The sequence below is a fragment of the Scyliorhinus torazame genome, chromosome 15 (genome assembly GCF_047496885.1).
Source record: "Scyliorhinus torazame isolate Kashiwa2021f chromosome 15, sScyTor2.1, whole genome shotgun sequence".
In the NCBI taxonomy this organism is placed as follows: domain Eukaryota; kingdom Metazoa; phylum Chordata; class Chondrichthyes; order Carcharhiniformes; family Scyliorhinidae; genus Scyliorhinus; species Scyliorhinus torazame.
Genome location: NC_092721.1, coordinates 8,238,750 through 8,253,973, shown reverse-complemented (window position 1 = coordinate 8,253,973; position 15,224 = coordinate 8,238,750).

The window sequence follows — 15,224 nt, the reverse complement described above, 5'->3', positions numbered from 1 at the left end:
CTCTCTAAAGCCTCCACATCCTTCTGGTAGTGTGGCGACCAGAATTGAACACTATACTCCAAGTGTGGCCTAACTAAGGTTCTATACAGCTGCAACATGACTTGCCAATTCTTATACTCAATGCCCCGGCCAATGAAGGCAAGCATGCCGTATGCCTTCTTGACTACCTTCTCCACCTGTGTAGCCCCTTTCAGTGATCTGTGGACCTGTACTCCTAGATCTCTTTGACTTTCAATACTCTTGAGGGTTCTACCATTCACTGTATATTCCCTACCTGCATTAGCCCTTCCAAAATGCATTACCTCACATTTGTCCAGGTTAAACTCCATCTGCCATCTCTCCGCCCAAGTCTCCAGACAATCTAAATCCTGCTGTATCCTCAGACAGTCCTCATCGCTATCCGCAATTCCACCAACCTTTGTGTCGTCTGCAAACTTACTAATCAGACCAGTTACATTTTCCTCCAAATCATTTATATATACTACAAAGAGCAAAGGTCCCAGCACTGATCCCTGTGGAACACCACTGGTCACAGCCCTCCAATTAGAAAAGCATCCCTCCATTGCTACCCTCTGCCTTCTATGGCCTAGCCAGTTCTGTATCCACCTTGCCAGTTCACCCCTGATCCCGTGTGACTTCACCTTTTGTACTAGTCTACCATGAGGGACCTTGTCAAAGGCCTTACTGAAGTCCATATAGACAACATCTACTGCCCTACCTGCATCAATCATCTTAGTGACCTCCTCGAAAAACTCTATCAAGTTAGTGAGACACGACCTCCCCTTCACAAAACCGTGCTGCCTCTCACTAATACGTCCATTTGCTTCCAAATGGGAGTAGATCCTGTCTCGAAGAATTCTCTCCAGTAATTTCCCTACCACTGAAGTAAGGCTCACCGGCCTGTAGTTCCCGGGATTATCCCTGCCACCCTTCTTAAACAGAGGAACAACATTGGCTATTCTCCAGTCCTCCGGGACATCCCCTGAAGACAGCGAGGATCCAAAGATTTCTGTCAAGGCCTCAGCAATTTCCTCTCCAGCCTCCTTCAGTATTCTGGGGTAGATCCCATCCGGCCCTGGGGACTTATCTACCTTAATATTTTTTAAGACACCCAACACCTCGTCTTTTTGGATCACAATGTGACCCAGGCTATCTACACCCCCTTCTCCAGACTCAACATCTACCAATTCCTTCTCTTTGGTGAATACTGATGCAAAGTATTCATTTAGTACCTCGCCCATTTCCTCTGGCTCCACACATAGATTCCCTTGCCTATCCTTCAGTGGGCCAACCCTTTCCCTGGCTACCCTCTTGCTTTTTATGTAAGTGTAAAAAGCCTTGGGATTTTCCTTAACCCTATTTGCCAATGCCTTTTCATGACCCCTTCTAGCCCTCCTGACTCCTTGCTTAAGTTCCTTCCTACTTTCCTTATATGCCACACAGGCTTCGTCTGTTCCCAGCCTTTTAGCCCTGACAAATGCCTCCTTTTTCTTTTTGACGAGGCCTACAATATCACTAGTCATCCAAGGTTCCCGAAAATTGCCGTATTTATCTTTCTTCCTCACAGGAACATGCCTGTCCTGTATTCCTTTCAACTGACACTTAAAAGCCTCCCACATGTCAGATGTTGATTTGCCCTCAAACATCCGCCCCCAATCTATGTTCTTCAGTTCCCGCCTAATATTGTTATAATTAGCCTTCCCCCAATTTAGCACATTCATCCTCGGACCACTCTTATCCTTGTCCACCAGTACTTTAAAACTTACTGAATTGTGGTCACTGTTACCGAAATGCTCCCCTACTGAAACATCTACCACCTGGCCGGGCTCATTCCCCAATACCAGGTCCAGTACCGCCCCTTCCCTAGTTGGACTGTTTACATATTGTTTTAAGAAGCCCTCCTGGATGCTCCTTACAAACTCTGCCCCGTCTAAGCCCCTGGCACTATGTGAGTCCCAGTCAATATTGGGGAAGTTGAAGTCTCCCATCACCACAACCCTGTTGTTTTTACTCTTTTCCAAAATCTGTCTACCTATCTGCTCCTCTATCTCCCGCTGGCTGTTGGGAGGCCTGTAGTATACCCCCAACATTGTGACTGCACCCTTCTTATTCCTGATCTCTACCCATATAGCCTCACTGCCCTCTGAGGTGTCCTCTCGCTGTATAGCTGTGATACTCTCCTGAACAAGTAGCGCAACTCCGCCTCCCCTTTTACATCCCCCTCTATCCCGCCTGAAACATCTAAATCCTGGAACGTTTAGCTGCCAATCCTGCCCTTCCCTCAACCAGGTCTCTGTAATGGCAACAACATCATAGTTCCAAGTAGTAATCCAAGCTCTAAGTTCATCTGCCTTACCCGTAATGCTCCTTGCATTAAAACATATGCACTTCAGGCCACCAGACCCGCTGTGTTCAGCAACTTCTCCCCGTCTGCGCTGCCTCAGAGCCACACTGTCCCTATTCCCTAGTTCTCCCTCAATGCTCTCACCTTCTGACCTATTGCTCCCGTGCCCACCCCCCTGCCATACTAGTTTAAACCCTCCCGTGTGACACTAGCAAACCTCGCGGCCAGGATATTTATGCCTCTCCGGTTTAGATGCAACCCGTCCATCTTATACAGGTCACACCTGCCCCGGAAGAGCTCCCAGTGGTCCAGATAACAGAAACCCTCCCTCCTACACCAGCTGTTTAGCCACGTGTTTGTCTGCTCTATCTTCCTATTTCTAGCCTCACTGGCACGTGGCACAGGGAGTAATCCCGAGATTACAACCCTCGAGGTCCTGTCTTTTAACTTTCTGCCTAGCTCCCTGAACTCCTGCTGCAGGACCTCATGCCCCTTCCTGCCTATGTCGTTAGTACCAATATGTACAACGACCTCTGCCTGTTTGCCCTCCCCCTTCAGGATTCCCTCTACCCGTTCGGAGACATCCTGGACCCTGGCACCAGGGAGGCAACATACCATCCTGGAGTCTCTTTCACGTCCACAGAAGCGCCTATCTGTGCCCCTGACTATAGAGTCCCCTATAACTATTACTCTTCTGCGCTTTGACCCTCCCTTCTGAACATCAGAGCCAGCCGTGGTGCCACTGCTCTGGCTGCTGCTGTTTTCCCCTGATAGGCTATCCCCCCCGACAGTATCCAAAGGGGTATATCTGTTCGAGAGGGGGACAACCACAGGGGATTCCTGCACTGACTGCCTGCCCTTTCTGGTGGTCACCCATTTCTCTGCCTGCACCTTGGGTGTGACCACACTTACATAACTGCGATCTATGACGCTTTCCGCCACCTGCATGCTCCTAAGTGCATCCAATTGCTGCTCCAACCGAACCATGCGGTCTGTGAGGAGCTGCAGTTGGGTGCACTTTCTGCAGATGAAGCCATCCGGGACGCTGGAAGCCTCCCGGACCTGCCACATCTCACAGTCAGAGCACAGCACCCCTCTAACTGACATTGCGTCAATTAATTAAAATTAAAATTTGTCTTTTTTTTTTTAAATACTTTTTTTAAATTTCAAAGTTACTGTCAACTATCTGTTTCCTAGCAATAGATTTCTAATAGAAATGCGATAGCTAACTATAATATTCTCCGATCTCTGGCTTAGATATCCTCTAAATTATAATTAAGTTATTATGTTTAATTAGTTCCCAAATACTCAAAAAAATTTAGGTTAGAATCCCAACCAGCCACTCAGGTCACAGCTTTTCTGTGATGTCACTTCAGTTTCCCCCCGACACACACAATTTGAAAAACAGGTATAAAAGTAAAAATCACTTGCTTACCTTCTGAGATGTTCTCAGGTTCTCTCGCTGACAGAGACTGCTCCTCCACCTCCAATCCTTGACCTGCACAATGCTAATAATATAATAATATAATATGGCACTTACCTTACACCAATGGGTCTTATTATTAGGTTAGAGGAGGAGGGCGGGTGGGAGACACTACACGTGTAGTGTCTCGGGTTTCCTCTCCACCAGAATTTATTGGTTTGGGGGGGGGGACTTGCCAGAGGTCGAACTTCCGGTTCCCGCCGAAATCCAAAGGGCTGCTCCTGTAAAGGTAAGAGCTTTTAAACTAACTACTCACCTCCAAGAAGGCCCCTGCGCACCGCTGCCGCCGAAATCCAAAGGGCTGCTCCTGGAAAGGTAAGTGCTTTTAAATTCACTACTCACCTCCCAGAAGGCCCCTGCGCACCGCTGCCGCCGAAATCCAAAGGGCTGCTCCTGTAAAGGTAAGAGCTTTTAAACTAACTACTCACCTCCAAGAAGGCCCCTGCGCACCGCTGCCGCCGAAATCCAAAGGGCTGCTCCTGTAAAGGGAAGAGCTTTTAAACTCACTACTCACCTCCCAGAAGGCCCCTGCGCACCGCTGCCGCCGAAATCCAAAGGGATACACAGGAAATCCAAAGGAATCCATACACAGCAAACTCCCACCAACAGAAACACAGCAACCAATTCACACACAGCAAACTCCCACCAACAGAAACACAGCAACCAATTCACACACAGCAAACTCCCACCAACAGAAACACAGCAACCAATTCACACACAGCAAACCCCCACCAACAGAAACACAGCAACCAATTCACACACAGCAAACTCCCACCAACAGAAACACAGCAACCAATTCACACACAGCAAACTCCCACAAACAGGAACACAGCAACCAATTCACACACAGCAAACTCCCACCAACAGAAACACAGCAACCAATTCACACACAGCAAACTCCCACAAACAGGAACACAGCAACCAATTCACACACAGCAAACTCCCACCAACAGAAACACAGCAACCAATTCGCACACAGCAAACTCCCACCAACAGAAACACAGCAACCAATTCACACACAGCAAACTCCCACCAACAGAAACACAGCAACCAATTCACACACAGCAAACTCCCACAAACAGAAACACAGCAACCAATTCACACACAGCAAACTCCCACCAACAGAAACACAGCAACCAATCCACACACAGCAAACTCCCACCAACAGAAACACAGCAACCAATTCACACACAGCAAACTCCCACAAACAGAAACACAGCAACCAATTCACACACAGCAAACTCCCACCAACAGAAACACAGCAACCAATTCACACAGCAAACTCCCACCAACAGAAACACAGCAACCAATTCACACAGCAAACTCCCACCAACAGAAACACAGCAACCAATTCACACAGCAAACTCCCACCAACAGAAACACAGCAACCAATTCACACACAGCAAACTCCCACCAACAGAAACACAGCAACCAATTCACACACAGCAAACCCCCACCAACAGAAACACAGCAACCAATTCACACACAGCAAACTCCCACCAACAGAAACACAGCAACCAATTCACACACAGCAAACTCCCACCAACAGAAACACAGCAACCAATTCACACAGCAAACTCCCACCAACAGAAACACAGCAACCAATTCACACACAGCAAACTCCCACAAACAAAAACACAGCAACCAATTCACACACAGCAAACCCCCACCAACAGAAACACAGCAACCAATTCACACACAGCAAACTCCCACCAACAGAATCACAGCAACCAATTCACACACAGCAAACTCCCACAAACAGAAACACAGCAACCAATTCACACACAGCAAACTCCCACAAACAGAAACACAGCAACCAATTCACACACGGCAAACACCCACCAACAGAAACACAGCAACCAATTCACACACAGCAAACTCCCACAAACAGAAACACAGCAACCAATTCACACACAGCAAACTCCCACAAACAGAAACACAGCAAACAATGCACACACAGCAAACCCCCACCAACAGAAACACAGCAACCAATTCACACACAGCAAACTCCCACCAACAGAAACACAGCAACCAATTCACACACAGCAAACTCCCACCAACAGAAACACAGCAACCAATTCACACACAGCAAACTCCCGCAAACAGAAACACAGCAAGCAATTCACACACAGCAAACTCCCGCAAACAGAAACACAGCAACCAATTCATACACAGCAAACCCCCACCAACAGAAACACAGCAACCAATTCATACACAGCAAACTCCCACCAACAGAAACACAGCAACCAATTCACACACAGCAAACTCCCACCAACAGAAACACAGCAACCAATTCACACACAGCAAACTCCCACCAACAGAAACACAGCAACCAATTCACACACGGCAAACTCCCACAAACAGAATCACAGCAACCAATTCACACACAGCAAACTCCCACCAACAGAAACACAGCAACCAATTCACACACAGCAAACTCCCACAAACAGAAACACAGCAACCAATTCACACACAGCAAACTCCCACCAACAGAAACACAGCAACCAATTCACACACAGCAAACTCCCACCAACAGAAACACAGCAACCAATTCGCACACAGCAAACTCCCACAAACAGAAACACAGCAACCAACTCACACACAGCAAACTCCCACAAACAGAAACACAGCAACCAACTCACACACAGCAAACTCCCACAAACAGAAACACAGCAACCAATTCACACACAGCAAACTCCCACCAACAGAAACACAGCAACCAATTCACACACAGCAAACTCCCACCAACAGAAACACAGCAATCAATTCACACACAGCAAACTCCCACAAACAGAAACACAGCAACCAATCCACACACAGCAAACTCCCACCAACAGAAACACAGCAACCAATTCACACACAGCAAACTCCCACCAACAGAAACACAGCAACCAATTCACACACAGCAAACTCCCACCAACAGAAACACAGCAACCAATCCACACACAGCAAACTCCCACCAACAGAAACACAGCAACCAATTCACACACAGCAAACTCCCACCCACAGAAACACAGCAACCAATTCACACACAGCAAACTCCCACCAACAGAAACACAGCAACCAATTCACACACAGCAAACTCCCACCAACGGAAACACAGCAACCAATTCACACTCAGCAAACTCCCACCAACGGAAACACAGCAACCAATTCACACACAGCAAACCCCCACCAACAGACACACAGCAACCAATTCACACCCGGGAAACTCCCACAAACAGAAACACAGCAACCAATTCACACACAGCAAACTCCCACCAACAGAAACACAGCAACCAATTCACACACAGCAAACCCCCACCAACAGAAACACAGCAACCAATTCACACACAGCAAACTCCCACCAACAGAAACACAGCAACCAATTCACACACAGCAAACTCCCACCAACAGAAACACAGCAACCAATTCACACACAGCAAACCCCCACCAACAGAAACACAGCAACCAATTCACACACAGCAAACCCCCACCAACAGACACACAGCAACCAATTCACACCCGGGAAACTCGCACAAACAGAAACACAGCAACCAATTCACACACAGCAAACTCCCACCAACAGAAACACAGCAACCAATTCACACACAGCAACTCCCACCAACAGAAACACAGCAACCAATTCACACACAGCAAACTCCCACCAACAGAAACACAGCAACCAATTCACACACAGCAAACCCCCACCAACAGAAACACAGCAACCAATTCACACACAACAAACCCCCACCAACAGAAACACAGCAACCAATTCACACACAGCAAACTCCCACCAACAGAAACACAGCAACCAATTCACACACAGCAAACTCCCACCAACAGAAACACAGCAACCAATTCACACACAGCAAACCCCCACCAACAGAAACACAGCAACCAATTCACACACAGCAAACCCCCACCAACAGAAACACAACAACCAATTCACACACAGCAAACCCCCACCAACAGAAACACAACAATCAATTCACACACAGCAAACTCCCACCAACAGAAACACAGCAACCAATTCACACACAGCAAACCCCCACCAACAGAAACACAACAACCAATTCACACACAGCAAACTCCCACCAACAGAAACACAGCAACCAATTCACACACAGCAAACCCCCACAAACAGAAACACAGCAACCAATTCACACACAGCAAACACCCACCAACAGAAACATAGCAACCAATTCACACACAGCAAACCCCCACCAACAGAAACACAGCAACCAATTCACACACAGCAAACCCCCACAAACAGAAACACAGCAACCAATTCACACACAGCAAACACCCACCAACAGAAACATAGCAACCAATTCACACACAGAAAACTCCCACCAACAGAAACACAGCAACCAATTCACACACAGCAAACACCCACCAACAGAAACATAGCAACCAATTCACACACAGCAAACTCCCACCAACAGAAACACAGCAACCAATTCACACACAGCAAACCCCCACAAACAGAAACACAGCAACCAATTCACACACAGCAAACACCCACCAACAGAAACATAGCAACCAATTCACACACAGCAAACTCCCACCAACAGAAACACAGCAACCAATTCACACACAGCAAACACCCACCAACAGAAACATAGCAACCAATTCACACACAGCAAACCCCCACCAACAGAAACACAGCAACCAATTCACACACAGCAAACCCCCACCAACAGAAACACAACAACCAATTCACACACAGCAAACTCCCACCAACAGAAACACAGCAACCAATTCACACACGGCAAACTCCCACCAACAGAAACACAGCAACCAATTCACACACAGCAAACTCCCACCAACAGAAACACAGCAACCAATTCACACACAGCAAACTCCCACCAACAGAAACACAGCAACCAATTCACACACAGCAAACTCCCACCAACAGAAACACAGCAACCAATTCACACACAGCAAACTCCCACCAACAGAAACACAGCAACCAATTCACACACAGCAAACTCCCACCAACAGAAACACAGCAACCAATTCACACACAGCAAACTCCCACCAACGGAAACACAGCAACCAATTCACACACAGCAAACTCCCACAAACAGAAACACAGCAACCAATTCACACACAGCAAACCCCCACCAACAGAAACACAGCAACCAATTCACACACAGCAAACTCCCACCAACAGAAACACAGCAATCAATTCACACACAGCAAACTCCCACAAACAGAAACACAGCAACCAATCCACATACAGCAAACTCCCACCAACAGAAACACAGCAACCAATTCATACACAGCAAACTCCCACCAACAGAAACACAGCAACCAATTCACACACAGCAAACTCCCACCAACAGAAACACAGCAACCAATTCACACACAGCAAACTCCCACCAACAGAAACACAGCAACCAATTCACACGCAGCAAACTCCCACCAACAGAAACACAGCAACCAATTCACACTCAGAAAACTCCCACCAACAGAAACACAGCAACCAATTCACACACAGCAAACTCCCACCAAAAGAAACACAGCAACCAATTCACACACAGCAAACTCCCACCAACAGAAACACAGCAACCAATTCACACACAGCAAACTCGCACATACAGAAACACAGCAACCAATTCACACACAGCAAACTCCCACCAACAGAAACACAGCAACCAATTCACACACAGCAAACTCCCACCAACGGAAACACAGCAACCAATTCACACACAGCAAACTCCCACAATCGGAAACACAGCAACAAATTCACACACAGCAAACTCCCACAAACAGAAACACAGCAACCAATTCACACACAGCAAACTCCCACCAACAGAAACACAGCAACCAATTCACACACAGCAAACTCCCACATACAGAAACACAGCAACCAATTCACACACAGCAATCTCCCACCAACAGAAACACAGCAACCAATTCACACACAGCAAACTCCCACATACAGAAACACAGCAACCAATTCACACACAGCAAACTCCCACAAACAGAAACACAGCAACCAACTCACACGCAGCAAACCCCCACCAACTGAAACACAGCAACCAATTAACACACAGCAAACTCCCACCAACAGAAACACAGCAACCAATTCACACACAGCGAACTCCCACAAACATAAACACAGCAACCAATTCACACACAGCAATCTCCCACCAACAGAAACACAGCAACCAATTCACACACAGCAAACTCCCACATACAGAAACACAGCAACCAATTCACACACAGCAAACTCGCACAAACAGAAACACAGCAACCAACTCACACACAGCAAACCCCCACCAACAGAAACACAGCAACCAATTAACACACAGCAAACTCCCACCAACAGAAACACAGCAACCAATTCACACACAGCAAACTCCCACCAACAGAAACACAGCAACCAATTCACACACAGCAAACTCCCACAAACAGAAACACAGCAACCAATTCACACACAGCAAACTCCCACATACAGAAACACAGCAACCAATTCACACACAGCAAACTCCCACAAACAGAAACACAGCAACCAATTCACACACAGCAAACTCCCACATACAGAAACACAGCAACCAATTGACAGACAGCAAACTCCCACAAACAGAAACAAAGCAACCAATTCACACACAGCAAACTCACACCAACAGAAACACAGCAACCAATTCACACACAGCAAACTCCCACAAACAGAAACACAGCAACCAATTCACACACAGCAAACTCCCACCAACAGAAACACAGCAACCAATTCACACACAGCAAACTCCCACAAACAGAAACACAGCAACCAATTCACACACAGCAAATCCCCACCAACAGAAACACAGCAACCAATTCACACACAGCAAACCCCCACAAACAGAAACACAGCAACCAATTCACACAGCAAACTCCCACCAACAGAAACACAGCAACCAATTCACACACAGCAAACTCCCACCAACAGAAACACAGCAACCAATTCACACAGCAAACTCCCACCAACAGAAACACAGCAACCAATTCACACACAGCAAACTCCCACCAACAGAAACACAGCAACCAATTCACACACAGCAAACTCCCACAAACAGAAACACAGCAACCAATTCACACACAGCAAACTCCCACCAACAGAAACACAGCAACCAATTCACACACAGCAAACTCCCACAAACAGAAACACAGCAACCAACTCACACGCAGCAAACCCCCACCAACTGAAACACAGCAACCAATTAACACACAGCAAACTCCCACCAACAGAAACACAGCAACCAATTCACACACAGCAAGCTCCCACATACAGAAACACAGCAACCAATTCACACACAGCAAACTCCCACCAACAGAAACACAGCAACCAATTCACACGCAGCAAACTCCCACCAACAGAAACACAGCAACCAATTCACACTCAGAAAACTCCCACCAACAGAAACAGAGCAACCAATTCACACACAGCAAACTCCCACCAAAAGAAACACAGCAACCAATTCACACACAGCAAACTCCCACCAACAGAAACACAGCAACCAATTCACACACAGCAAACTCGCACATACAGAAACACAGCAACCAATTCACACACAGCAAACTCCCACCAACAGAAACACAGCAACCAATTCACACACAGCAAACTCCCACAATCGGAAACACAGCAACAAATTCACACACAGCAAACTCCCACAAACAGAAACACAGCAACCAATTCACACACAGCAAACTCCCACCAACAGAAACACAGCAACCAATTCACACACAGCAAACTCCCACATACAGAAACACAGCAACCAATTCACACACAGCAATCTCCCACCAACAGAAACACAGCAACCAATTCACACACAGCAAACTCCCACATACAGAAACACAGCAACCAATTCACACACAGCAAACTCCCACAAACAGAAACACAGCAACCAACTCACACGCAGCAAACCCCCACCAACTGAAACACAGCAACCAATTAACACACAGCAAACTCCCACCAACAGAAACACAGCAACCAATTCACACACAGCAAACTCCCACAAACATAAACACAGCAACCAATTCACACACAGCAATCTCCCACCAACAGAAACACAGCAACCAATTCACACACAGCAAACTCCCACATACAGAAACACAGCAACCAATTCACACACAGCAAACTCCCACAAACAGAAACACAGCAACCAACTCACACACAGCAAACCCCCACCAACAGAAACACAGCAACCAATTAACACACAGCAAACTCCCACCAACAGAAACACAGCAACCAATTCACACACAGCAAACTCCCACCAACAGAAACACAGCAACCAATTCACACACAGCAAACTCCCACAAACAGAAACACAGCAACCAATTCACACACAGCAAACTCCCACATACAGAAACACAGCAACCAATTCACACACAGCAAACTCCCACAAACAGAAACACAGCAACCAATTCACACACAGCAAACTCCCACATACAGAAACACAGCAACCAATTCACAGACAGCAAACTCCCACAAACAGAAACAAAGCAACCAATTCACACACAGCAAACTCACACCAACAGAAACACAGCAACCAATTCACACACAGCAAACTCCCACAAACAGAAACACAGCAACCAATTCACACACAGCAAACTCCCACCAACAGAAACACAGCAACCAATTCACACACAGCAAACTCCCACCAACAGAAACACAGCAACCAATTCACACACAGCAAACTCCCACAAACAGAAACACAGCAACCAATTCACACACAGCAAACTCCCACATACAGAAACACAGCAACCAATTCACACACAGCAAACTCCCACAAACAGAAACACAGCAACCAACTCACACGCAGCAAACCCCCACCAACTGAAACACAGCAACCAATTAACACACAGCAAACTCCCACCAACAGAAACACAGCAACCAATTCACACACAGCAAACTCCCACAAACATAAACACAGCAACCAATTCACACACAGCAATCTCCCACCAACAGAAACACAGCAACCAATTCACACACAGCAAACTCCCACATACAGAAACACAGCAACCAATACACACACAGCAAACTCCCACAAACAGAAACACAGCAACCAACTCACACACAGCAAACCCCCACCAACAGAAACACAGCAACCAATTAACACACAGCAAACTCCCACCAACAGAAACACAGCAACCAATTCACACACAGCAAACTCCCACAAACAGAAACACAGCAACCAATTCACACACAGCAAACTCCCACATACAGAAACACAGCAACCAATTCACACACAGCAAACTCCCACAAACAGAAACACAGCAACCAATTCACACACAGCAAACTCCCACATACAGAAACACAGCAACCAATTCACAGACAGCAAACTCCCACAAACAGAAACAAAGCAACCAATTCACACACAGCAAACTCACACCAACAGAAACACAGCAACCAATTCACACACAGCAAACTCCCACAAACAGAAACACAGCAACCAATTCACACACAGCAAACTCCCACCAACAGAAACACAGCAACCAATTCACACACAGCAAACTCCCACCAACAGAAACACAGCAACCAATTCACACACAGCAAATCCCCACCAACAGAAACACAGCAACCAATTCACACACAGCAAACACCCACCAACAGAAACACAGCAACCAATTCACACACAGCAAACCCCCACAAACAGAAACACAGCAACCAATTCACACACAGCAAACTCCCACCAACAGAAACACAGCAACCAATTCACACACAGCAAACTCCCACAAACAGAAACACAGCAACCAATTCACACACAGCAAACTCCCACAAACAGAAACACAGCAACCAATTCACACACAGCAAACTCCCACCAACAGAAACACAGCAACCAATTCACACACAGCAAACTCCCACCAACAGAAACACAGCAACCAATTCACACACGGCAAACTCCCACCAACAGAAACACAGCAACCAATTCACACACAGCAAACTCCCACCAACAGAAACACAGCAACCAATTCACACACAGCAAACTCCCACCAACAGAAACACAGCAACCAATTCACACACAGCAAACTCCCACAAACAGAAACACAGCAACCAATTCACACACAGCAAACCCCCACCAACAGAAACACAGCAACCAATTCACACACAGCAAACCCCCACCAACAGAAACACAGCAACCAATTCACACACAGCAAACTCCCACAAACAGAAACACAGCAACCAATTCACACACAGCAAACTCCCACAAACAGAAACACAGCAACCAATTCACACACAGCAAACTCCCACCAACAGAAACACAGCAACCAATTCACACACAGCAAACTCCCACAAACAGAATCCCAGCAACCAATTCACACACAGCAAACTCCCACAAACAGAAACACAGCAACCAATCCACACACAGCAAACTCCCACCAACAGAAACACAGCAACCAATTCACACACAGCAAACTCCCACCAACAGAAACACAGCAACCAATTCACACACAGCAAACTCCCACCAACAGAATCACAGCAACCAATTCACACACAGCAAACTCCCACCAACAGAAACACAGCAACCAATTCACACACAGCAAACTCCCACAAACAGTATTGATTAAATGACCAGATCATCTGTTTTTAGGTGTTGCTCAAGGAATAAAAATATTGGCCAAGACACCAAGGAGAAATCCCCAGATCATCAGAATAGTGGCAGGTAATCCTTTACACCCACCCGAGAGGGCTGATTGGACCTCAGTTTAACACCACATCCATCACTGTTGATTCATTTAATATTTTTCATAGTACTTTGGTCAACCATTCTGAATTTTAATATTGTAGAAGAAAGGTGATCCTCAATCAAAGTAAATGGTTTTTCAGGGAATCAGTGAAAGATTCCATTCCACCAGCAGCACAAGGATCTCACTGATGGATTTAAGTTAATCCCAGTAAAAACATTTTGCTTCTAAGATAATGCTGAAAAAGACAAATGAATGTAACAAAACTACTAATATATCTAAAGAATAATGAACCATGATTAAAGTAGAAATTGTATAGATGTTGAGTACTGTGCAGATGGAAGGCTGAAATTTCCTCCGTTATCGATAAGTAAGGATGGGGGACAGCAGTGACAATGGGAGGAGAATGGGGCACTAATGCTGCCTCCTGGCACTGACTGAAACTTCTAACCCCAGCTCCACTGGGACATTGTGTGCATACGCAGCACCCCTATTACTTTAGGCTGTCAGCAATGTAGGAAAACTAGTTCATTCAGCCCCCCCCAAGCCTGCTCTATTGTTAACTGGATAGCACAGTGGGTAGTACTGTTGCTTCACAGCTCCAGGGTCCCAGGTTCGATTCCCGGCTTGGGTCACTGTCTATGCGGAGTCTGCACATTCTCCCCGTGTCTGCGTGGGTTTCCTCCGGATGCTCCGGTTTTGTCCCACAAGTCCCGAAAGACCTGCTGTCAGGTGAATTTG